The 22928-nt window shown below is 43.3% G+C and overlaps 1 protein-coding gene across 7 annotated transcripts in view; it reads left to right on the plus strand.

Annotated features, from left to right (window-relative positions):
* Positions 1 to 22928, plus strand: part of Synd (protein kinase C and casein kinase substrate in neurons protein Synd) — a 48770-nt gene that overhangs the window by 8900 nt on the left and 16942 nt on the right. Inside the window, exon 1 of one of the 7 annotated variants that reach the window (XM_078180129.1) lies at positions 12307 to 12595. The exons of 5 other annotated variants lie outside the window; for them this stretch is intronic. The gene's annotated coding sequence lies outside the window, so the exon portion shown is untranslated. Of the gene's footprint in view, positions 1 to 12306; positions 12596 to 12740; positions 13156 to 22928 lie in introns of those variants that run through there. One more of the 7 variants, XM_078180130.1, reaches the window with a different exon arrangement.

Consider the following 22928-nt stretch of genomic DNA (forward strand, 5'->3'; position numbering starts at 1 on the left):
GGAAACCTATGATCATTGAAAGAAGCATGAAAGTGAACAGGATACGCGCCGGCGGTTTTCCCCGATGCAGTTTACCAAACTCGTTGCTATAGGGTGCCACTTGTGGCTTTCCGCTGTGAGCCGCGCGGTTCTTACTTCACGGCACTGCTAAACTTTACGCAACGACTAATGAACGAACTGCACATTAGTTAGGGCTCGGATTCCCTCGCGACGAACGAATGGTAGAAGAACTTCGATATTACTTGCTTCACAGGCTAAGAAATTTTTGTTTCTATATATCAAACATGTACTTACATGGTAAGATATATAAGATATATTTTTTTGTAGATTTTCTATTTTAACAGCCTCCGACCAACTCCGGATTCCCAAAATGTAAAATAAAAATTTAAAGGCTAAATTTTCGAAGACCATAGTTCTTTTATCTTCTCGGACCTAGTCCCCATGTTTCACACATGTCGTTTCAAGCTCATTCTTTTTAACGTTGCAATGGCACCATTCGCAAGAATGTGTTAAATGTGCGAAATACAACAGAATTCATAGTTGTAACTTTAGTCGAACACCTCGTCATCTCGGTATTTCTTCTATCGAATAAACCCCTCCCTTTTTATAGAGTATACTCATTCGCTACGATTGCCGTGTTAAACAAGTTAAAACATATAGTGTTGTTGTAAATACTGTAATTCAGTTTGTAGACGTTGAAACGAGTGGCTTCTCGGAAACACGATAGCTCGCTCTTGATTTTTCCGCGCGCGTGGAATTAGCTTCTAGCACGGACACGCGTGTCCCGGCCGACACACAAAATCGCGTGTAAAGATCTCGTTAGAGGCGCGGAGCGGTTTGAATTAGGACGGGAGACGGGGCGAGCACTTCTTTCGTTTCAAAGCGGACGACCGTTCTAACAATTTCCGCGACCCACATTGCAACTGTTATATAAGAGCACACGTATCATTATCAGCCAACACACAAGGAGCGCCTTCTGATACGGCCGCGCATTGTAGTAGTCTTATCGATCGGCGCTGTGCTCTGAAAGGAAAAAAAACTTCGGAAAAATATAACCGCGCGTCGATCGAAATAAAACGGGCCGACGAAAACGATAGGTTCTGTCGCGTTAACGGAAGGAACAAGCGATTGGCGCGAAAGCTGGCGAGCCAACTAATTTACCGCTGCCTCGAGACAATTTTACGGTTTAATTTAGTCAAAGATTCATTGTCGATAATTCGACCGGCAGCGGTTCTCTCGATTTCAGATTAGAGCATTAACAAATCAGATAATGTCCCATAAAAACACGTCTATAATTTTATTAATTTTGCATGTTGAAAGGCAACGATATATACAATCTATCTTCCTCTGTTTTAGCGGCGTTTCAATTGTCCGAAACCTTAGGCGGGGATAATGTCATGCCGAAAAACATTTGAAGGTTACCGCGCGTCGTGTTCCCTATGAGTTTTTGTTTTCAGTTTCGTTTCGTTCTCGACATCGGACAAAGCACGTTTTCCTTTCCGTATTACATATATTGTGTATTTCTGATTTTATATTTGTTTCTCAAATTAAATCGTTATTTTACCAAATACGTGTGTGTACTGCGTTTTATTAACTGTGAATCTACAACATTGCATAAGTTCAGCGCATCCAGATTAATGCTTCGATGTTCTTAAAATCGGTGATAGCGATCCCATTTCGTGCTTTCCAATTAATTTCAATTAATTTCCAAAGATTTATTGTCGCGAACCGAGGGAAACGCGAGTTTTCGCAGGGTCGCGCGTAGCTCCGGTTGTTAAATTGTTCACCCGGCTTGTCGGCGAGCATTTTTCGTGCACGACAGAGAAACGGAATCGATGTCTCCCGCGGAGAACGGCGCGAGGGTGGCGAGAGGTAGTCGAAGAAGGGAACAATGTAGGAATGCGATCAAACGGGCCACCCTTATCAAGAGGTTCTCCTCATTTCGCGACGAGGTATTTCGAGAGATGACCTTAGGGGAAAATCGATTCCAGTCATGCCGTATCTACTACACTTTTGTAGGACACGAAACTGGCGAGCGAATGAACGATTCGATACGTAGCCGACATTCTTGCCGTCATTTTAAATATAAATGTCACTCGATGGTTAACCCGACCGAGACAAACTTATTTCCAACTCGCTGCGCAAACGTCTTCGAAACGGATCTGGCGAGCTTCGTCGAATCTATCACTGAATGTAAAGAACCGGACGCAAACGGAAATAATCGGTAATGTAAAACATTTTCAGCGGCACTTGAATACTTATTTTGATTGTAATCTATAAAGTGAACCGAACGTCTTTTAGGAACTATGTTACCCAAGAAAGCTATCATAAATCTTATCCTTCGTAATCTTGCGTTATCAAACAATTCGTTCCGATGATATGCGTCTTTTCTGGTCATCGATGTGGTATTTTTTAAGAGCATACCAACTTGCCCTTTTTAATCGAATTCTTCCAACACTTCTGAACATTCAAAAATGAAGCTTTAAATTAATAAAATCCATTTTAAGGAAAAACAAATAAGTGGAATTGCATCTGGCATTCTAGGAAAGACATAGTATAGTCTAGCTTTGCTTAAAATATTTAAATTTGCTTCTAAATATTTAAATATATCCTGGAAAATGGCGAACGGAATTTTTCCATAAAAAGCGACAGAAGGTAAGAATCTTCGCGCCGCAATTTGCGAGTCGAAGTATCGTTCACGGACTTAATGGATCGAGATAAGATATTTCTCAGCGTTTTCCATTAGAGGCGAAATTCCCGAAAATTCAATCGCGCACCAACGTTCGACGAATTTTCACGCTGCGGAACGGGGTTAGGTTCGAAAATTTCGACGAACACCCACGATGGGACATTTCTGCGGAATTATCCGGTGCGTGCGCCGGCGAAATTAATTGGCGCGCGTATATGCGGCGATTAAACGGATTTAGCGAGGTTGCCCCGACGGTAATTGCATCGTTTAAGCGAATTTAGAAGCGATAAGTCGATCCCGTCGATCGAAATTAGGCTTCTCGGCACGGTGCTGAGTCACTCGGTGACTAGCAAGCGCGCGCGCGGCAGAAGATATTGACGCGCGAAGCATGCATAATAACGAGTAATCGGAAGATGCGCATACACCGGAGGCTCGAGACACCGACGCTCGAAAAATAGATAGAACCATGATGGTGCATAGTCATCGGGGAGAGTCTTCTCCCTCTTGAAAGTAAACACGTTCCAGTTGGCCCCGATCTCCTTCGAATCGCTGGACTTTCATCGAATCGTTTTGGCACGGGAGTCGAACAATTTTTGCGAGTTCTGGCTCTCCGATGCTGCGACGCTTGTTTTCGCGATGAAACAATTGTACTCGCGCATTTTCGATTTTACAACGGTGACCGTGAACGTGGTCGCACAGTCGCCGGTATCGCAATAGCAAGTTCCACGCCTCGTTCGCATGTATCGCGCGTCGTCTCGTGCCTCCTGGAAATCAGGATCGACACACCGTACTTATCTTACCTTTCTGTTTACCCACCTCTGTTATCTCGATCGAAAGGCTTTTAGTAATTAACGGCTCGCAGACACATCGTTCACGAACCTGTTACTTAATTTCTCGGGAAGGTGCGAATATTTTCGCGTAACGCTCGTTTTGCGGATTCTCCGTCGAACTCGACACAAAATTCCGGAAGGGTAAGGGCTTAATAATTGGACTGCGGATTTTATGCATTCGTGGCAATTATCAGTAGTTCGAATAAAAAATTGCGAAGATCGAAGAAGAATTTCATAATTTCCAACCTGTCGAAATGAATAAAGAAACGATTTAGAAAGATTTAAACGATTTAAAAAGAAGCTTCTTTGTTTTGCATCACGTATTTAATGATACGCGAATATTGCATTAATTCTTAAATGTCCGAGTATGGCATTGGAGCATTCAATTTTTGAATAAATGAATAACGAGACGTGACTAACCCAGAGTTAACAACGTAATATCGGCTTTCTCTATCGCGCGTACACAATGATAAATTGATCGGAACGAGTGAAATTGGTCGCGATTCGAACCGTGTTTGCCAATGCTATAAGTTGAAGTAACACTCGACTGTTGAATAAATCAATGATCTACTCGGAAAAAGGAACTACGTACATACGTATACAAACGCCGCGTAACATTTGACATAGCCTTCGGCTTTCAGCCTTCGGCCAGGTTAAACGGCTGTTAAAACAAATGTCAGGGGTGCTGTGAAGAACCCCGGCGCGGTGGCACTTTCAGCGACGTCGTAGTTGACTCTATTGAAATCTCTCGAGTTAAAGAAGTCGGGGCGAAATTGCGATAGAAATCTCAAGGCGAGATTTCATTATCTCGTTCGGAAAGCCGCTCGTTCGGCCGCGGTACCCCCGCGTAGTCTAATCGAAACGACTAGTTTTTAGTTTAAGGCCGCGTTCCTTTTCAATCGAGAGAATGACCATGACTTTCGACCTGAAAATCAGCACCGAGAGTGCGTTCACCCTGATTCGATTCATTGACGCCTTTCTAAGCGGCCTGACATTCCAGCCGCGTACGAGCGCAGATAGTTCGCTCGCGAATCTAGATTGCGTTTCTATCGTGCGAACGCGTTGCATAGTCGCGCTCTCCCCCTCGTTTTCATCGAGAAATCTGCATACTTTCCGCTTTCCGCTTGCGGCCCGCCGCTTTCCGCTCGCTAATACCAATTCGTTTGCAAATATTTTCCTTATCTTCGCCAGGCGATTACGCTGTACAACTATTTTTATAGAAAGACTAAAGACTTTTATATAAAGACCAAAGAATTTTATATAAAGACCAAAGAATTTTATATTGAAGCTGGAATGAAATTTATTTTCATCGGCGCTCTTTTCGAAACATTTTTCATTCCGCGCGACCGAGAGGGTCGACGCGTTCGGTACTAATTGGATGTCGTCGGTCTTATTAGCATTGCCATAAATATTGAATATAGATCGCTGTAAATAATTAGCAGGCTTATGGTAATTAGTGGAGCGACGAAAATCAATAACACGTGGTGCGACGCATGGCACAGCTGCATTGACAACATCCTGCACGATGCGTCCCTGTCCCTGATAGGTTTTCATTATTCGTAATCTTCCGCGTTCGAAATTGGACACCGACGACTGTGGACGCGATAGAGCGTCACGTTACATTTAGCATGAAATAAATATTGCTATTCATTTCTAGATATTACGGACCTTCTCGGAATCTATTACCATTGGAATGACAAAAGAAGAATTAAAAGTCAGTCGTTTTGTACCTGAGCCTATTCAAAAACCTTTTCCCTCTCTATCTTATCTCTAAAAGGCAATGCAGATATTTTTAGCGATCGGTTGTTCCAGCGTTAATTTTTTTTCACGGAAGGCTGGAAGACGAGGCTCGTCAAGTTTCAGGCGCGGCGAATCGAACACCGCGAGAAGCAAAACGATCGTAATGAAATAAAGAGATTTCGCGTGATTACCGGGTTTGCCGAACCCGGCCGACCGGAACCGAATTTAAATGGAACAACGTTGATCCCGCGCGCAGCTTACGGGCCGAAAGGCGAGCAATTTATCCCCGCGGAACAAGGAATCGTCGGCGGTCCACGCAGCGCTCTCGAAACGCTCGAAACGCTTTGGTAATCCAGATGCAAATGCTGGGACCGCTCGCGGGATCGATTATGTAATGTCCATGGCATGGGAAGTTTAGTCGGCAGGTATCAGCTGATGCCAGCACCAATTTTCAGATTCCAATCTCGGTATTCCGTACGGATGGTCCAGTTCTCTCGCCTGGAATACACCCGCGGAATACTCGGGATGCTACCGTAAACAATGCGGTTGTATTTCTCGATGGATAGAGAGAGAGAGAGAGAGAGCAGAGGCCCGGCGATATAAATAGCTGAAAAGAGAGAGAGAGAGAGAGAGGAATGGACAAAAGGTGCACTCTGGAATCGTAGACAAAAACAACAATGTGGTCGCACACGGGAAAAGATCATCTCGAAATGCCACGATAAACGCGACGTAAAAATTTTAGTGCTTCTCGTCTCGGAGGCCGACCGGCCCGGAGACTCGTCTGAATCATGTCATTTGTGATAATAAAACTTTAATGGACCCATTAGCGATGAAAGTTATAGAGGTATCGCGTTCGCCCGTTTCGCGCACTCGATGTTAGATGCCAAGGACGATATCAAATTGTTTCGGAGATTGTTACAGTACAACCGCGATTATCCGAATACAGATCTGATAATTGTTATTCTTTATTTTCGATAAATCATTAATATAACAGTATGAGATGATAGATCGTGGTTTAATTGAAATCCTTCTATAGTATTAACCCTTTGCACTCGGAACCATTTTAACTGTAAATCGGAAATAATTGTTCTGGTTCGTGGTATTTTCATTCTATTTAACAAAATAAAATTCTTACGCATACAAAATTTATTCTTGCGACTCCTACCCACAGTTTTACCACTTGACAATTTTTTAAGTCTAAACCTTATCGTTGGAAAAATTATTTTGGAACGTAATAGAATAATTTTAGCGGTGCCTCAGAGTCACTACTCGAGTGCAAAGGATTAATTTACGTTCGATTCACGTTTTATCGTTCGCCGGAACGAGGCGCGAGATATTTGTATAATCGCGCGTCTAAGCTGTGAAAAATTCATTTGCCGGTCGCTTGATGTCGTTCGCGGAACGCTTAGAAGAGTATTAATTAATTGCCATCGTAGATTTTACGATCGAAGAATTTTCTCGCGGAACAATGGGAGAAAGAGCCGTGGCGGCGATAGTATTCGAAAGCGTCGGCCGGGGTCTCCCGGCGATGTCGGTAGTATCGCATTATGCTGTTTGTTAACATCACGGATATAAACGAATGGCTGTATCATCGCCGTGACGTCCACGGTTATTCTTGGCAACGCCGGCATTGTAGAAGAATCTCTTCGACTTGCCGGAAGATGTTGGTAGTTGTGTAGCAGTCCGCTTGCTAGGGACGCGAGCGAAGGGACAACAACACCGAATCGCCTAAAGGGCGATAAAATCGTCCGGCTAACTGTGAGTTAGCATCAACGACCCGTCTAAAAGCTTTATGAACGTAATTAAGACCGTAGACGTTGCACGCGTCACGCTCGGCAATTTAATCCAGTTATTTTTATCTTTTCGTTCGTTTAATCACCTTTCCTTCGTACCGTTAAACGCAACCCTGGAAAATAAGAAGACGCTACCACCTAGCCGTTGCGTAACTCGAAATACGCGCCGTGGGTCAGCTGCGCATCGAACACGGCGAAAAAATCATTTTATGTTCGAAATTACCTATGTTAACTCGTTTATTTAATTTATATAGTTTATGTCAGGTTATGTCGTATTTGGTTTATTTCTTCGCCATTCCTGACGCTATACCACCTGCGCAATTATTTTCTTTTATATTTTATACTTTTTAAACATCAATCTCACATTTCTAATATTATAATCCACATATAATACTTGTAATCCACAGATTTTGTATTCTTTTTCTTGGACTTACTATTATAGGATTCGGTGTAATTAGAAGCCTGTTTATAAATACCATATTAGTCACATAATATTAAATTGGCATCAGTTGAAAATGTTGAGAGTATCAGTAACAAAATTAGCTAACATGTGACATCTTATGTTCAAGAAAATGTTTTCGCTTGATACCACGTATGATATCAATTTATACCTTCTTCGTTAGAGGTATAGCATTCGTAAGATGCAGAATGCACGCACACCGGCACCAAGTGACATAACTGTTCTCTACAGTCATCGATGATTCATACGGGTTTGGTCACACGATCCGAAAGACACAGGCTTCCATTCATGCGATCCGTTAAGTTTTTCGAATCTGTTAGACGGCGTTTTCAAACGAGGCTTTCGATTGATTCTCCCCGCGAGCGCGGCTTTTACGAGACATCGTCCTATAATGTATTATTCAGACGGTTTTCATGTCTCGATCTCTACGCGAAAAAAATTTCCCAGCTTCGGGCACGGAGAGAGACATTTTTATGGCCGATAAAGAGATTTCACGGGTTTATTCCTGGCGCCTTTCTAATTGATCTCTTGTTCCAGTTTTTCTGCTCTTTGCATACGTCGGACATTCCGAAAGAATTATTGCCCTGTAATAGATATCGACTCTCAAGGTTCGTTTGTGTTGTTTTTATCTCATTGTTTCTCTCTCTCTCTCTCTCTCTCTCTCTCTCTCTCTCTCTCTCTCTCTCTCGCTCGCTGCGTGTGTGTGATTAAATTATTCAAGATAACGATCCAAAATGCAAAGCCCCAGTCGCCAGACAATGGCTGCTCTATAATGGTCCTAAAGATATTGAAACTTCAACTCAGTCGGCCGATTTAAACGTAATGGAAAATGTATGGCGTGAATTAGAAACTAGAATAACGCGATCTTATATTAGCAATAAAAAAGACCTAAAAAATGCGCCGTTGATACAGTGGACAAGAGAGTGTACTCAGTACGATCACTTTTATATATAAAACCTATACCTATATAATATTTTATATATGAAATCGTTAAATAAAGTACATACAACATTTCTGCATAGATTATAACAACGACTTGATTGTAAAAAGTATCCTGCCAACGGTGCTGGACGGTTTTCAGTGCGAGCGACTGGTAGGTGAAAAAGAAACTAATCTCTCGAAAAATCCGCGCGCGGTGAGGCCGCTTATACAAGTGTCAGTCAAATTGAACATTGATCGACCAATGGAAAACAAGGAAATTTCGCCCTTGTTTTTAACCAGAAGAGAAGGCGAAATGATCGACGTCCGTTTTATTGACGCTCGTGTGACTGTGACCTAATTGATACACCCTAGATTGCCCTAGATGTAATGTCGTTTGGCGGTACGTAATGACCTAATCGATATTCCAGGGTCTCGCGACAAACGAGCGACGAATTTATCGCGGGAACGGATCGATTACACGCATATCACATGGCGCGCATCACGACCGAGAATTTCGCGAAAAAGGAAACGTGACTCTGTTCGCGCGCGAATATTAATACCAAGCGTTTATGCCGTTCATAGGTAGAACACGCGCGCGACCGCGTAATTCGCACTCGTCATTCAGACGGAGTACATCCTCATTAAGCCGATCAGACAGTTTGCATGGCATTACTTATCCTCTATACTCTATAAAGTCTGTGCCCTATTGTGCTCCATACGGAAGGTTGGTCGCCGAGCGTTGTTGCGAAAGCAACAGAGGAGGAGGGGTCCTCTCCTGAATGGTCAATCGGGGAATGCCTCAGCTTCCGCGAAACAATAAACGCCGAAAATAAATTATACATACGATGAAATTGCTCGCCGTATCTGGAGCGGGAAGCTTTGCCGGCCAGTTCCACGGGAACAGTTAGCTTCTGTTCAATCGATGGAACCGGGGCTAGGGAACCGCGACCATGTCGTAGTTCCAATCGAAACCACAATCTTTTCCGAGAGACGTCGTTCGATCGGACTGTCGCATCTTTTTGCCGGAGAGCGATTGAAAAATTTTCAGAAAAATTGTTACGCGAAACAGCCGCTTGATAAGCGCGCTCAGAGAGTTGTACAATTAACCCTTTGCAGCGGAGTGGTGACTCTGTTAGGTATACGAGAATGGAAAATTTACGATGTGGGTACATTCTAACACCTTTTATCCCTAAATTACCATTTAAGATATCCTATCTGCTTAGTATTGATAACGTCATTGTCTTAACTACAAAGAAAAAATGCCGACTTTATGCATTTATGGCGGAAATGAGTATATCGAAACTGTTATCATCATTTTTATTACGATTATTAAAAGAAAAAATACGTTTTCATCTAATATCCCTTACAATTAATTTACGCGATTTTTATTTTGCATAGAGACTCGTTTATAAGCAACAAAAGAGTTTCAGAATAGAATCTCCTCACCGAATTATAACATAATTCAGAAATTCTACCATTTAATTCAGAGAGCCAGTGCAACAAAAATCCGATCGAAAAAATAAAGCCTTTAGGATTCGAGCCCGAGTTTTCTATTGAAATTGTTTTCGCGTGCACTTTATGGTTCTCGTTGAGCCGCGGTCAGCGAGCTTACGATTTTTCGTGTATATCCATCGCACGGGTTCTGGTAAATATGTAGAGGAGTTCGTTAACCGGGAGAGACGCGAGGCCTATGCGAAGCGGCGACTGTACATAAGCGGTCATCCTTCCACACGTAGAATATAATCATCGTCCGATTTATAACAGGATTGAACACAAATACGGCCTCTCGACCCATCAAGCTCTGCCCGACGAGGAAGCCAACACCCTTTGCGCGGTGCGTCGGTGACTTAATCGATAGAGACAAGGAATACGGTCCGCGGGCAGTATTTACCGTTCGGTGGAAATACAAGGAACAGCGAACGCGGCTCCGCAGGAAAGAGAAAGATTCTTAAATAAACAGATTTCACTTGCTCCAATTAATTGCATTCCGTTGCCATGTAACATCTGCAATCGAAATGAATAATCGGTCTCCAAATTTAAATCGTTCGATGCTTTAAGCAGCTCAAGGAAAAAGAAAACGTAATTGTACAGCATTGTTCGAAGTAATCAGCGCCTAAAAGTAATTTTCATTATCACAGTAATTACGGTATCACTGATTTTTTTACAGTATAAAAGTATACTAGACTACTTTTATACTGTAAAAAAAGTCAGAAAACGTTCGAAAGTCACGAAATTATAAAATTGTTTCTCTCGTTTAATATTCGATCCGCTAAATTTTCCTATAATACAATGCGCATAAAGTACACAAGCTATAGATAATCGCGCGAAAAGCTATATCGCGCTTCTCGCGGTTGTTTCGATCCGCGGAACATTGTACACGGCGAGAGGATGCAAATGGATCAGTGTTTTGCGAACCGGAAGAGTTTCATCGCGATCCGAGGCAGAAAGATGGTGGATAACCTTTTCCGTTAAACAAGCTTCCTAATAGCTTATGGTAACGAATTTACTTGGCTTCGGATAAACTGACCAACACGACCCGTATTATAGCATCCGTGACGCGTACGTACTTACACGCGACTCCCGGTTTGATCGAGCTTCAGTTGGTATTCCCCCGCGAGCTGTTATGCAAACCGTGCTTTCTTTCAATACCCATTGTCAGCGAAATTGAACGCTGTTATTTATACGTTTACGCTTAACTTCGATTTAACCGCTTCGTGACCGATGTCGAAACGTCTTGGTAAGCCTGACCAACGACGTCATATATTATCTACACAATTCTTACAATTATATTCCGGTTGCAGAGTCAACGTTTCGTTTATTTAATTCCTCGTATCGCTCTTGCAATCGTTTTGGTAACTTTGGCAAACGAATCGAACTAATTTTGTAACCGATGTCAATTTCGATGGGTCGCGTTAAACAATGAAATCATGTTCGAGTCACAGTTGTTGTCAGCCTTGACCAATCCGTCCGCGCATTTCGAGTACATTGTACACGCTCCGCGTGCGAACGCGGCTCCGCGCCGGCATAATTAGCGGCCACAAATAAAGAAGTTTTTACGACGAGCTTGGTCGCGGTTACGCAAGCTCCTACTGTTCTCCATCGATTAACGGTCAAACCGTCGCGCAACCTTCAGCCATCGCCATCGCCATTTTGGTTCCGCGCGCGCGTGTCGCGCGACTCCGCGACGACGAAGGTACGATTCGTCATCTCCACGGTTGGAAGTTGATTGTTTCGGAATAATTGCGCAGCTGCGGTTTTCCGAGACCGATAGTACGCGCGCGCGGGCGGTCGTTTCTCTAGGAAAAGTGAAAAATGAGAAATACGAGTTACAACGACACCCTGATAACTCCAAAGCTATCCGCAGTGTAGACGAATCCAATGAACCAGCGGCTTGAAATCCACGATATTTCAATGACACCCTTGTCAGTGCAACGCGAATGCATTTGCATAGTTATGCAGAACCTTCGCACTTTTTATCTGCCAGTCTTTTATCGCGACGCGTGGTTTTCACGAGAAGCGTGTCAATTTCTTTGTTGCAAGCTTCGAAACGCCAGTCGATCCACCCAGGCGTAATTCGGATAATAAACGCCCACCGAATCAGAGCATCTTCGCAAAGGCGCTGCAACCGAGTAACCATTTCATTAACAGTACCGAGGTTCGACTGCGCGCGAAAACCGTGGCGCACCGTCAATGAAAACGCGCGCCGCTCGGTTATTAAAGTCCTTCGCGATTGTTTATCCTTTCTGGCAGTCGCGTAATCACGGCAATCGCGGTCGACACTTTTCCCACCGAGTTTGACCCCCGAGTCGCCCGGGGGCCGGTGCGGGAACGTTATGTCTCTCGTGCACTCCCGTGTCTTATGTCCATTGTTCATGTCAGTCGAGCCCCGGCTGCCACGGCGCGTGGATATAGGGTACGGCAAGCGCGAGTTCCGCCGAGCGCGTCCATAGCCGGCCATCGTTATTTATAAATCCCGTGGCCGCCTGTTCGCCGCGTCTACCTTTTTTCCACCGAGCCGAAACCTACGGCACACGTGATTCAGTGCTGCCGGCAACAATATCGCGTCTCTCTCTCTCTCCCTCCCTCTTTCTTTCTCTTTTACGTGAATTAAGAAGCATTCCGTTCCACGAGGGTCGTTACTCAACCATGTCACCTCGCCAAGGTAAAGAGCCTGCGTTACCACCTTGTGACTTCACCCGGCGCGCGGCGATTATGTGCGCGCGGCGGCCGCTGCGTTGGATCGCCGCGCGGATGTAACATGTAACAGGTATCCGTTTCCGCGACTCCGGATCGTTTCAATCGGGGACTCGTCGTGCTCCATCGATTTTAACGTATCGCTCGGCCAGATCTTTTTCCTAGCTTCGACGTAATCGGTTGTTCCTGCTGAAAATCCAGAGAGTTCAACGCTGTGCGGATGTTCTTGGATATTTCGAGCACTCGTTTCGCTTCCGTCAGCGACTGGCTGGACGAAGGTTTCTAGTGAAAATTCAAGGAAATCAGTGATGCCGAAATTTTGCGGGGAATTAAATGGAATTTTGTTGTTCTTGCGAATAGTTTCTGTGGATTGTTATGGAAGTGTGACGACGTTAAAATTTGTGGCCGATCAAGCTACAGCTGTCCTTCCTTCGATCGGCGCTGACTTCTGATGTTTTCGAAAAGAGAAATGTTTTGCTCCGACACGGTGTAATTGAGACATTGTGTCACAGCATTGGCGGCTCACAGGTGAAATCTGTAACTATTTTTTTTTTTTCAAGTTTAGCGCGATCTCCGCGGCCTCCGAGTGAAAATGGCTACCGAGTAATGTTCGAATCCATTGTCCGCGGGAGTCGGAGTTTCATTGTTCCGGCAGACAATGTCTCCGCAAAGTTGTACTTTTCCTGCATGCGAGGCAGGAAGCGGAGCTTGCAATTTTCATTTAGAAAAAATGCGGGGAAACGCGATCCGTGAAAACCGTGAAAATAAAAATCTCCCATCAAAGGCAACATACGATGTGAACTTTGATAATTAACACAGTTCGAAACGGATATTAATACATTTCTAAAAATTTACTTTTATCAATTTCGTTATTAATTTGAAAGAAATCATTTTGAGATCCTAAAAAACCATTGTTATAAAATTATTATCAAACTCTCATTGGTTTTGTAAAATATAATATATTTTCTGAAAGGTGAATTGTTTCGTGGAATGTGTTTTCTGCAGCATTTTTATAAAATCTTAACGTGTAATGTACGGCAACACCCTCGGACCAATTCCAGCCTCTAACTGTACATTTCGCGTTCGTGGCCGTAAAATCGAGACGCGCAAAAAATTAATAGGTCATTAACTCATCTGGATTAAGTATGAAATTAGACGCGGGTGTCTTCGTTGCCTAATCGTCTCATTAATTTAACGATCCATTAAGTTTTTAGCGAGCTAACCTGGACGGTCGGCGTCGAGCCTACCCCGTGCACGAAACTTGGTTATTTATTTATAATCTCCCGGAATTCAGTCTTTAATAATTGACCCGCTAACCAAGGGGTACCCGGAGGTCTCCCTCGGCGAAGATCATACATCGAAGCCCTAAGCGCGATAATTATTACGCGCCGTGTTAATGGGTAATGCCGGTTTGCCGTTTGCCGGCATCGAAGCGGACCTCGCGATTAAATCTGATAGCGCGAAGGCATCGCGCGCGCGCGCGCGCTCGCATTAATTAGCCGCATAATTAGTATCTCTTCTAAAACGAAGCTAAACGACCGCGAGCTATTACGTCGACGCGACGCGACGCGACTCGGCATTTTAAATGCCGTACGCGCGCAGCCATAGTCCCCGTACTTCTTTCGCCGTTCAACTATAGTAAACCACTAACATGCTTCCCGACCAGGCCGCTCGGAATTAACTGTACCCTCTGCGAGGGAACTCGCTCCATGCATTTTCCATGTTATTTTTCTCCCTTCGCCTGACCATAACCTGATCGCGAGTTCGAGGGACCGCGCTATCATTACGCAGACGGTTTTAGAAAATGCGAAATTTCATTGCAATTACCTGGGGATTATTTAAAACATTCCTCGCAATTATCCGCGCTCCAACGTCGACAACGATTCCAACGCTCTCGAGCCCTTCCGGTACGTTTTTCTTTTCATTTCCCCTTTCCCTGGTTCTTTTTCTCGGTCGGTCGTGTCTTTCGAAAAATACTCTCCGGCTCTCTTCCATCTTAAAGGCGGAAAAGGAACGCGGCTCGAGATGTTTAATTATAGGAAAATTACAGCTGCATTGATCTTCTCCCCGTGTTACAGCTACTACCGCCGCCGCCGTTGCTGCTGCTGTACCTTCATCTTCGCCTTATTCACCGAAGAAACTTTCATTTACCAGCTTTGTCGCTGTGCTCCACCGTATTATCCTTTCATCGTCTTAATCTTCCTCTGAATACGTTCGAACCTAATCCGGCCGAGTTTATCAAAAGCAGTTTACGGCCAATCTTTGCTCGACAATTTTCCAGCGATTCATCCCGGCTCGGCAAACGCTTAAAACTTACGCAACGAGTGTCGAAACTACTCGTTCGCGCTCTTAGCAGGTCGGCGCTGCTTAATTACGGTTATTTAAGTTTATTGGCTTCGACGATTCTTTGTTCGGCAATTTCGCCGACGTTTGTCAATCTTTATCGTTTCGTTTATTTTTAAGCGCTACGCTATTACAGCCGCGACACGCGATGTTGAGGTGACTTTGGAAATAAGTTTGCTTGTTAAATATTATAAACCGTCCGATTCGTGTCACGGTTGGATTAAAATCTTACTTTGAGAATTTTTAACCCTTTGAAAGATATATACATGCTCTACATTTTATGGATTACGAAATCATCGATGTCGCGCCAGCTTATTGTTTTAGTCAACGTTAAATGAAATAATAATAAATTATCGATACTGAATTTCTTTCTTTATTATTAACTTGGCTTAACTTAATTTCGTAATGATATGCGATAACCGGTCAGAAGAACTGATTCGCGTGTATCGGTTCTATCCGAGAGCAGGTCGCAGTCAAAGGGTTAATTGGCACGATGAATCCTGCGCAACGCTTATTAAAAATTGTTGCGGAGCGAACGCACCTTCGGAAACAACGACTTAAGCTGTTGGCTCGTGCTCCTGCCATATTAGTGCAATTATTTACAGTTACTTAAGTTTGTTGGCCTAGCCGGTTATCTCCGTGTTCATCGATTCGCGGAGCGATCTCCTCTGAGGTCGTCCTGACCATATCTTCAAGGTCGTCGACATTCTTCCGAACCTTTTCTTTTTTTGTTATTTTTACTTTCGAAAACTTTCACGATTGATTTCTTTTTATCGACACCAATAATTGTGAACATCGCGTAGAATTTCTAGGATCCACGAATCGAGACAGCCGCTCGGATTCCATGCCGCCTACGATTCAATCGCCGCTATCGTTTAGATTTATTCAAATTAATTGCAAAATAGCGTATGGTTCTCGAGGCCATCTTCGCTATAATCTCAAGGTCGTCCGCATTCTCTACGATTCTTGCCGCTTTCATAAACTTACAAGATCGATTCGAACAGAAACTTTTCTACGCGCGAGAGGACGTGCATGTGCACGGAAATTGTCGGCTGTGTCGCGTCGGCGACACGCTGTGGACAGTAATTTCGCAATCTGATTATACGTTAAATAGATAGTTAAAGGAACAATCGCTTCGATCGATGTTAAACGATCGACATAATTAATCCCAATTCCAGTTCAATCTTTCCGATTTACCGCGATTATGACGAATCTGTACGCGCGTCGAACACATCGGAGAAATCAATTAACTAGCAAAAAGTGGTAACCCACTGCAAAAGCAATCTATCCGAAAGGGGTCGTATAAATTGTCTTCGAGTAGGAGTTTACGAAGCTGTAAAATTTAGCAAATTACGTTTGTCGTTTCTTAATCGCAACGATCGGTTTTCTCGTTTATTATTCCATAATTATTGAACTCGCAAAGCTGCTCCCATTGAAAAATTTCAATAAATCTTGTCGTTTTTACGAGGCGACAATTGTTGGTCGCTTTTAAATCCCGCTCGGCAACCTCGCAGGAAAATGTTACGGATCGCGTCGCGACAGCTGGTACGCGAACGATTGTTCGATTTGCCAAAATAGACCACCGTCGGGATCTGTCAGCGGCTGGAAAACCGAGAATGAAACGCGCGTGGGGGTGGGCCCCATTTATTCCATGTCCGAAGATGTCAAAAGTTTCAACGGCGTAACACGACAGACGTCGATAAAACCAGGAAGCGACGAGAGAATAGCGGGCGCGCGCGCGTTAATTTCTGTTTCGTTCTAATCGTATGTTATTACGCGCGCAGATACCTAGAGATACACGATATGTATATGTACCTGCCGCGTTACGGGACCACGGACACGGAGGCACACACACGGACACACTCCGGTGCGTGGACGCACGGACGCGCGCGCTCTCGCGCCACGGATTTTTCTTTTTGCCTTTTTAAATGCATCCGACTCCCGGGCAGTTCCGCGCGAAAGCGTGCTCCGGATTAATCAAGATCTGTGGAATCTGGGAAATCGTTAGTTCAGGTAGCGCTCGACGGGATCGGTCGACGGCTGCGCCCCTCTGCCCGATGCTCGCCGGAGCCGAGCGGAATGAAGACACCCGGGTAATGGATAAACGAGATTTCGGATCGCCTAATTTCCAGCTCAAACTTCCATTAATTTCTCCAATTTGTGTCCCTTCGCTATTCTAATTCAATACTGATGTATTTAAAAAAAAAGAACATCATTTTGTAGATATTCTACTATTGTTTCATAGCAAACTGGTTAACGCGATATTTAGATATTTTGAAATTTATAAGGCAAAAGTCATCGTATCGCATTGTTCAGGAAATATATTAATCTAATATTCAATCTAATAATTTAATTAATATATGTATCTGTATTAATATAAGTATCTATATTAATATAAATTTTTCTCTTATTATATGTTTTTACTTTCTTTTATTTTTATACTTTCATTTCATTTTTTCCAATAATTAGTACACAATTCATTGAAATTAATATACCAGAATTGTAGACAACGTATATTTAAGTTTTTCGTACACAGTGATGGATTTGTGGGAGCGTATTATAGTCAAAAGATTAAACATCGACGATGGAAGAATAGAATTTCATTCAAATTGAAAAGAATAGCGTAGACATTTAACGCGTTCGCTATACCACCGTGACGCCACGCTTGTGCGACGTTCACGATCTCGTAGTTTGCATACAAATAGACGAATGAATATTACGGCGTTGCTATTTCAATTTATAATGCACGGTGTAATATGCGGGAAGCCCGCGCGGTAGCTTCGCTAAATCGTTTTTATATGTCGTAATAGAGACGCATTGAAAATATGTTGTTCACAAATGATAATTAACCCCTTGCACTGTTACGTCTTTCAGAGCTACGTTGATTACAATTATTTCGCCTTTAATTACCATATTCTCTTGATGCCATGATTCTAGTGCCCCGATTGTCCTCGTTCACTTTAATTCCCAGATTTCGAAGATAGGTGATTGAAATTTTATTTCAATTTAATAGAAATAATTGGCAGCCGTAATCAAATCGTGCACGAAACGTTCGACACGAGTCTGGCTCGTTATTATAGCGTTAACGTGTTCAAATCCTTCATAATAAAAAGTCTTGTAGATGATATTAACAATTCTAATATCTTTGCACTTCTATACTTCTATTAATTTTATCATAAATACGTAGGAATTGAAGTTTAATTTATGTCAAGCAGATAGGTATAAGTTTACAGCATCAGGTTTGTTTAATCCGTTTCTCATCGATAATATTCGAAATTGTCGATAATATCGATAATGGTAGAAATTTGTCGTCGAACTGATCGCGAAATTAATTGCCCGTTCCATTTCCTCTGCGAGGAGGTACGATCATCGTTTCGTTGTTCGGTACATTGGCTCTATTAGACCCCATGCAGGAAGATCAAAAGCTTTTATTGTCGCTATCCTTTGGCTCTAATCGGCCTCCTATCGAACCCCCAGATTAACCTTGGCTTTCCTCGGTTATGCTCTAATTTATTCACCGCTGACATAATGTTCCCCTATGTCCCTCCGTCAGAGATCTGTCCCTTGTCGGCCGGGCGCCGACAATAATAAATGGTATCTGTATGACGTAACTGTTCGCGTAACCAATTTTTATCAGGCTCGTAAAAACATTTCCGGTAGACCGAAGAGCAACAGCGTCGGATAGAAAAATGAGGAAGATCGTTGTTCAAAATTTCATCCGATTCGTATCGGTGTAGAAAGTGTAAAAATGCCGGCGCATTCCACGGACGTAATGCGCTCGACACTTCTTATTCAATCGTTACCTAATCGCCCGTGCTTCGTTCTTTAATAATCCTTAATTACTTAATGCATACAGGGAACGTGTGTTAACCGTAGAAAAATCGAATTAAAATATTTTGCAGATTCCGAAGAGAATTTCACGATTTCTACAAATTGCAAAGTAAAGAAATCTTCTCTAAATATTTGTAGCAAAAGGTGGCCACTTTCGTAAATTTTTCATTTTCAAGCTATTTACATTTATTGTACAACATTGTCATATATTATCTGACATTTGACAATTATACAGTATTGATAATTATGCAGAGATTAAAAGGAGAATATCACACAGGAAGAGAAAAATGTCCCTCGAGCATGCGAATTCGAAGCATAATTTAAGAATTTAAAGGAAGCGATTCGCTTGCATATAAAGTTAAGTAAGCATCGTCGCAGTGTGTTTGTTCTGAAGTACGCAAAGGAAAAGTGTCGCAACTCGGAGTGGCGAAAATCGCGGAAGCAAATGTTTCCTTGTTGACAGACTCGTCACAGTCTCTCGTCGGTTTTTCTCGTGACAGCGGCACACGTTCGGCTTCCGGGCAATATTCCGAGCTTTTTTTTTTGTTGAAACGTAACCGTGAATCACTGTTATCAAGCCGTGGCGGCAGTTGTTCCCTCACCCTTTCTTTCACCCTCTCTCGCTCGCTCGCGCGCGAGCGTGTCGTCGCCGAGAAAACTGGACTCGTCTCTGGGTGGAAAATGAAATCTCGACGACGACGACAAGCGCCTCTAACTCGGCGGTTTAGTAACGACAGAGACGAGAGAGGCATGGTTGAAAGGGGGGGGGGGGTTGAAATTTGTCGGAACCTTTACGCTCCGAATATTTCAAACCCTTTTCCGCGTCACTCTGCTCGCTAGTCTCATCCATTTCCCAAGCTTTTGTTAGGGCCTGAGCTACCTGTGCCCAGAAACTTACTTAACGCTTCCCTCGACAACCAAGGACTGAAAGGGGAACGAGAAAAAAAAACCTCGAACATCACCATGAAAAACCCGCTGGTTCGCCGTCTTAATTACCGTCGTGCTGGAAATTATTTCAAGGGATGGTTTCGGGGGAGAAAAATGATTTTCTTCGACGAGAAAATGATTTCTGGTTTTACGATATTTTATTCACCTGTCTACACATTCCCCAAATAAATAGTAATGTTCGTTTTACTTTGACTCGGAATATCTCCGCGTTTTCTTTGCTATCGTCGAGTTCGGTAAGAAATACCAAACATTCCATTTTAAAGCAACCTTCGTATCTCATTTTCATTGTAAAATGAAAGTAACACAGAAATTACAGTGCCTCGAAATTATGCAATTTGGAACATCTCTATGCAGAATGAATAACTTCGGATTTATTCGAAGCAGTCGCGTTGTTAGGATCGCTTAGTATAATATATGTATAGGATATTGTATTGTCTTAATGGAATTATGGTTCTTCGATTAACTCCTGATCTCGTGTGTGTGTCAAATTCCAAGCACACAATTGAATCGCAGACTCACGGAAAAAAAGATAATTAGAGAAATGTAGATACAATTATTTAAGCCTCCATTTCGAAAATTGTGAATATTGTGCACAATCCGAGGAACAATTTACTGTACACAGATCGAAGGCAGACTTAATAAATTCTCATTGCGTTCTACATCATCCGGACCAGGCGAAATTCCCGTGAAACTTTGATTCTGTCTTAATCGGTTGTTTTCATGAACTTTTTCTGATTTCTCATACTTTGAACTATTACGTAACGACACCACCGACACGCAATACATCTGTTACATCGAAAAGTCCCATTCACTTGTATTTCGTCCGGTGGATCGGGGGAGGAGGGCCGTTCTCGTTGCACACCGTGCAACGTGACCTGTCTCAACGCAATCTCGAGCGAGAACCGTTCACCGTGCATCCTAGCGAATTAACAGGCTTCTCGTTCTCGTCCAAGGCCAGCGGGAAGAAGCTTGGCCTAATTGCGCCAGCCCCGTGTCTCGTGTTTTTCAACTCTCGAAACTTTGAAAGCACATTTTTAACGAGCGCCGTTCCTTTCTTCGGCGATATTATTTGCGCTACCGGGCGGCGTCCTATTTCCGTTCGACGCTGCTGCTCCGCGGTCGACTCGAAAAACCATGGATACCTTTATTTTTACAATGGCCGGCGACAATGCTTCTCCGCGAGCTAGGAATTTCGCGCGGAAAGTCGGCCGAAAAATCATGCGCGGCAGGAACGTTCGTATATAGGTACGTTCGATCCCGCGATTGGAGTATCTTTCGTGCCTTCTCGCTTGTTATCCGCGAGAGTAGTCATCGATATAGACGGCGGTAAACATTTATTAGATAAAAATCGACGACGTAACGGTGCCCGTATCTTATCGAAGCGGCGATAAGGCACAAAGAGAATTTTGCGTCTCGGAGAGAAATAATTCCATGTATCGGTGATCTAATTGTTCTGCTTTTGTCTTCTGTTCGATTCCTTCTTATAAGTAGCGTTTACGTAAGTGAAACTTATTATAGATCTGTGATTTTATTTCGACGAGAAATTATATAATCAAAGCAATCCAAGAATAGATATTTTTTTTATATAAACGTTATCTGACAGAAGCTATGAACAATGTCTGCGAAAATGAGAAGGAAAGCAGTTTGAAAGTTCGTGCTTCGATGCAAGAGGAATTAGTTCCTTATTGCGCTAATAAGGGCTTGTGTAAATGGTATAAAAAGTTGAAAAGTCAGTGAAAAATTCACCTCTCGATTATTAAATTACTGGATCGAGCCGAGCCGAGCTCGAACGAATTTAAATAGCAATACTCGTGATATCCGAGGAGAGTTCGCCTATAATTTTGAATTTCTCTCAGCCTGGAGCAATCTTCGCCTTTCTATTTTCCGGAGGCAATTCAGCGACGATGTTCACCCGGCTTGTTTTATTTCGAAGAATTTGAACGCCCACGCAGAATCGATAACGAAGATGCGCGAACGCGCATTGCAATGGAAAAGCGGGAAGCTACACCGGAGATAGAGATAGAGAGAGATAGAGAGAGAGAGAGAGAGTGGCGCCATTCGTATCCACCGGACGTGAATTTAAATCTCGCTTTCCTGTTTCGTTATTTCCCCGTTTTTCGTAAACGCTACTTACGCGGTTGTCGCGGATCTCGCGATATTTACCGGCGCCGTGTTCCATCGGTCTCGATTCGAACGGGATCATCGAGCGTCCGAAACGAGGGCCGCGCACGCTTTCTTCGTCGGAGTTTGAAAAATTGGCGATCTGCCCGGAACCATTCACTCGCCGCGAAGCAACAGCCTCAACTAAAAATACGAAGATGGAAACTAACGAACCGCTGTGTCGGCTATCGTTCTATCTACTCGGGCTTTTTTCGAACGCGTTTCGCGATAGTCCTCTACGCTATGCAAAGCTACGTTAAATATTTTTAAATACGATATTTATAATCGACAGGTTATGGCTAGAAATCTTCATCGCGAGTCACACGAAGTACGCAGGGGTTACAGTCATTCACAACTACCTTCGCTCGTTAGCTGTACGCGTGTAAAGTATTCGAACAGTCCAGCCGAACGTAAGTTAAAAACCACCCTAGCATCGCTATACTGTTCCACGACTTTACATAGAAACTCGCGTGAAACTAATTCAACTATTTTCATGAAAGTAACGTTTGCTTTAAAATTCAAGATTAAATCTGTATCGTTTGTAACTACGCTGAAGTATAGCGTCGCGTGCAAACGGCCTTAGATCGATTTTCTTTCCACAGGCAACGCGGTTTACGTAACGTGGTATTCGGATATCGGAGGTTCAGATAATCGAGGTTACGTTAATATACGCGAGGATAGTACGCTGAATTTCTAATTCGACAGCGTAAAAAGTACAATATGCGATTTCTCTGGGCTATGTTGTATTATTTAATCGACAAGCGAAAGAAAACGCGCCCGGTGACGATGTAATTTGCATAAATTGTCGAAGGGGAGACAAAGTTTGACGCGGGGGGTGCCCCGCGGAGAATGAGTTTTTAATTGTTTCGTCAACCGAGAAAAGATTCGTTTTTCCCCTCTCTTTATTCATAAACCGATATAGCCGGTGCATGCTATTATAGAGGGTACCGCGGCGCATACATTAAGGATGCGTAATGATAATTTTAGCCTTGCGTCGCCGACAGATCGCGTCGCTGCGA

This window comes from Augochlora pura, chromosome 5 (genome assembly GCF_028453695.1).
Source record: "Augochlora pura isolate Apur16 chromosome 5, APUR_v2.2.1, whole genome shotgun sequence".
In the NCBI taxonomy this organism is placed as follows: domain Eukaryota; kingdom Metazoa; phylum Arthropoda; class Insecta; order Hymenoptera; family Halictidae; genus Augochlora; species Augochlora pura.